The sequence below is a fragment of the Phaseolus vulgaris genome, chromosome 4, assembly GCF_051622355.1.
Source record: "Phaseolus vulgaris cultivar YP4 chromosome 4, ASM5162235v1, whole genome shotgun sequence".
NCBI classification, from domain to species: Eukaryota; Viridiplantae; Streptophyta; class Magnoliopsida; order Fabales; family Fabaceae; genus Phaseolus; species Phaseolus vulgaris.
Genome location: NC_143501.1, coordinates 43553070 through 43558081, shown reverse-complemented (window position 1 = coordinate 43558081; position 5012 = coordinate 43553070).

Here is a 5012-nt window from a genome sequence, read left to right as displayed (position 1 = left end):
TTATGTGCACAAATATGTTCCAAATTATTTTTTGGAGTAGAAAGATGTTTTTCATGACTGGTTCACAAGGATTTGTTTCTTATTTTTATATTTATAATAACAATTTATACAATAAAATTTGAATTTTGAGAAAATTAATATATTTTTTTTTTTAAAATTAGGTTGGAATGTACTAAAATTGTCAGAAATCTAACAAATATTTTTTAAATTGAACACTTTACGTATACGTGTCCTACAGATGTTATACGAGTGTAATGTTTGATACGAATATCGAACACCAATACGTCATTTAAGAAGACTATTCGAGCTTCATCTGAGTATATAAAGTGAGTATATAAAGATAAAATTATGTGAAGTATATGATGGTGATTTTGGTAATGATGAGAGTATTAAACTGGGGCATTACGGGGTAAGTGGCAACAACATAGGTAGTGGCTCCCTCTTGTGTAGACATGTATTTATGCAGGAAAAGTTGATATGAGGGAGAATCATGAGGATGTATTGGTCAACAATGAATGGTTGAAATGAAGAGAAGGAATTAGGGTTCAACATCTAGGGTTGGTCGCCTCTGAATGTGAGACAGCTACTTTTTTAGGGTTCTCTATTAACGCACGTTTGCGTGTCAACTTGGATCTTCTATGTACTGCGGAAAATGACATACACTTGTTTTCTTCATGGCTTACATCTGCAGCCTTTCCCACCAATGATGCATTGCACCTATCAAAAAGGACTCCAACTTACATTCTTCTTAATTATTTCCTTCCATCTTCACTCACATTAACGTTGGAGATCTCAAATGATGAAAAGATAATGTTAGATTATATATATATATATATATAAAAAGTGTGTGTAAATTTTATTTTATAAACTGATTTGATTTTATAAGATAAGTTAGATTTAAAATTTATTTTTTAATATGATATCAGAATCATTTAAAATGTATCATAACGAGAATATGTTAGACTGATCAGATAAAAAGAATATGATAGACTAGAAAATATTTGATGAAGCAACGTAACCTAACATAAAACCAATTTCAATAAAAAAAAAAACTAAAATTGATTTGCACCATATTTCTTCCTACTAAATCTTCCAAACATTTAAATCTATGCAAACTCAAAGCACAAACATTTAAATCTATGCAAACTCAAAGCACACTACTAAACAAATTGTTGAGATTATATATAGAAAGATATATCACTAAATTATAGTATATAAATAAGATATAGATATTATTTTATAAATTATTTTCTTATGTTGAATTAAACATAAACTTATTTATTATGGTATTAAATTCTTGAATAAGTTTGTTTAAGATATTTTAAATGGGTTTAAAGATTACATTTGATTTTGTAATATATTTGTTTATTGATTCTTTTTAATACACATTTTATTATTGATTTAACTTTATTAAATATTACAAAATTAAGAGAAAGGGTCATTAAACAAGGTACGAGACTAGTCAAATTTTGTAATTTTTAATAATTTTTAATCAATATAGTAAATAGTGTGTTAAAAATATGTATATTTTTATTAAGTGTCTAGCCTAAAAGATATCTTTGGAAAACAAGAATGTTTATGTACGAAACAAAAATATTAACACACAAAAAAAAAAACTTTAGATGTTATATGCACCCTATGATGATGCATGTACAATTATTTTAATTTAGATTAAGAAAGAGACACATTCAAATGTAAGATAACTATTTTGGTTTCTTATAAAGGTGATATTTGTTATAATGGGATACAAATTTGAATCCACTATTTGTTCATCAACAGCATCATGGATTACATTAGATTGTTAACTGTAATTGAACTTAGTGCAATTTGTTCATACCAAAACACATGAACAAATAGTGGAATCTGACTACACTAATTTCACATCTTGACTGTGTAAAGGAAGACACAAAATTCAATTTCATTCGCTCATCACAACACGCCATGGTTACTTTATTCCTTTAACGTCATTAAGAAAATGTTCCATTGTAAGAAAAACATTGAACATGGATTTATGAAAAGCTTATGCTGTAATGTAAGACCTGAATTCTTATAGCTCATCATTGACTTAGATTCATTTGCTTTCAAACCATGATTTTAATACGAAAATTCACCATTTGCTTCATTTCGAAGAAATTAATAGCTAGAGTGATTCTGAGAATATTCTACTTAAAGAAAATTTCAATTTCAAATGTTGCAACGACTAAGAGGGATCAACTGAGTTTACGAAAAGATAATGATTAGGATACCTTCCCCCACGTTCTGTGGGATTCATCAAAGCAAATATAAAAAGGAGGTGCGTTTTTATAAGGAACAAAAATCCAAAAAAATTGATAAAAATAATCCACTTAAATTATCAATTATTAAACTTATTTAGCCCCACAAATCCAATATTAAGGGTTGTATATATGTATTTTGATGAATTTATTTTTATTAATCTTAGGATATAAAGTATTCGTATAAATATATGACGTACATTATAAAAAAAATTATTAATAAAAATTAATTTTAAAAATAAAAAATAATTAATTACTATATTAACTAAATTAGATACTATTTTATAAATTAAAAAAAATATTGATATTTAAATTATTTTTATTATTAATAAATAATTTTTAGAATAATATTTAATTAATTATCAATATTTTATGTACCAACTTTAAAATATAAATTAATTGATAACTAATTAGATATTAATTAAAAATTATTTATTAATTATAGAAATTATTTTAGAGAGTGAGATCTTATATTTTTTATTTTTTTTATATAAAACCCTTAAGTGATTTATATTTATTTTTTATTTTTTATTGAAAAAATAATAATAAAAATTATTAGTCTATAAAATAATATTTATTTTAACTAATATTATAATTAATTATTTTTTATTTTTTAAAATTAATTTTTATTTAATAGTTTTGTAGTAGTATATATTTAATAAAGTATATAAAGAATTAGAGGAAATGGGAAAACAAATGGGATGAGTTGCAAAAACTCAGCCACGGAAAATTTTAATATCAATTATGCCTGCAGCTGCAAATGACCAGGTTGTACATTTAGATTTCAAAGTTTTTTTTAAAATGTCATACCTTATCATAATCAAAATATATTTAAGAAACCCAAATCATCCAGAACAACCTAGCACAAAATAAGATGAAATATTTCATGTCATGTTATACGCTAATGGATTTAGATTTCAAAGGGATCAATTGTGTTGCATGTTTAATGAATTCCATTTGTTTCATATTATATAATTATATATATTATTTTTGTTCGTATACGACTATATTATAATTCTTTTCATTATTTTCATGTCATTAATTTATGATAGATTTGGTTTGAAAACTTCAAAAATGTAATATTGTATTGAAAAAATCATCTCAAGAAGTACTAGAATAAAATAACTTAAAGAATATATCATACAACAAATATATACTATTAAGTGATAGGATTTTGGATGAGGAAGTGGCTATGATGGCTTCAATTGTTGCCATTGTGATCTTTCTTTTTATTCTGCACACCAACTTACAGTGTTTATAGAGTAGAAAATAATAGAATAGTTTGTGAACAGTGTGCACATTGTCCATTATTTAGGTAAAATAATAAGTAAGGACTTCATCATGATTGTGACTATTGAGAAGAATGATGACTCATCCCTATATATGTAGGGCAACTCACCTAACTATTTTTGCCTCATCATGTATATATCTATGCACCCTCTTATCCTTTGCAAGTTGGAGATAATTCAATTTTTCAATTAGTTTCCATCCTCCATATATACATATAAAAAAAAGTGGGTTTTGATTTATATCTTAAACTTGTGATTATGCATGTAACTTTTGCAATGGAGTTATATTTTATTTTCTCAATTAATGATTATATATGATCAAAACGACACAAAATTTAACATGGTTCGGTTACCAACTGCAACTTACTTCCACACTGGCAACTATAAGGTTTTCATTATATCCTGTTGCACATCAATTACAAGTACATGATCTCACTCACTAAAACATAGTGTTTACTTAGTCCAACTCAATTGGTTTGACTTCATACCCAACAATATTTACACTAATCAAGAGACTAAATAATATTTGCCTACATATAAAATTCAACTTACAAAGAATAAACAATACAGACACTAAAATTATAAATAATTAACAATCACAAATAATGGTAAATAATAATGTTTTTTAACATGTATATCAATTTTTGTTATTATAACAACTTTTTGCATAGATAATAGATATATACTAAACTCAAAAGGAAAGCACCAAGGAATATTAAAGTTAATAAAAGCATATCATAAAAAATTGAAAACAAATAGCCGCTTCCAACTTTCATAGATATTATAATGATTTGACTCAAGTTATAGAGTAACCAATACAATTAGGTGTTAGCAATACAAGAGGCAAATGGCATATATGCTTAAGGGGAAAGAAAGAGAGTTCCATTCTCTAGGAATCAAATTTATAAACATCAACTTGGTATTTTTTTTTTTAATTTTATCAACCATTTAAATGTAAGAATAAATCAAAATAGAATATAAAAAATTAGTCATGTTGGATAGTAAAAACTTAACATATTAATCACAATTATATTATTTAAAATGAAATTATTTCCCTAAAAAATCTGGAAAAAAAGGTCAGCATAACTTTTAAATTTTTATTTTTTTTTGAAGGACATAGATTTGGAATCCAACGTCACAATGAGACTCTTGAAAGTGTGCACGTGTGTTTGGTCTTTTTGGAAAAGTCATGTATTTAAAATAATAAAGCACATATGCTAAACGTCACAAAAATTTATTATAATAATTCTGAATTGAATTCAACTTATAAAGAGAATTTTCTTTATCCTTGTCACTCATCAATAGTGATTGGTTAAGAAAGCTTCCGTAACGCTTTTGTAAAACGGGATTTACACCAAAAAGAAGTTTAATTATAAATCCTTCGCCTATCTTATTTGAATTCAAGTTATTTGAATTTGGTTTTTTATTTATTGAAAGGCAAGGGTAGAAT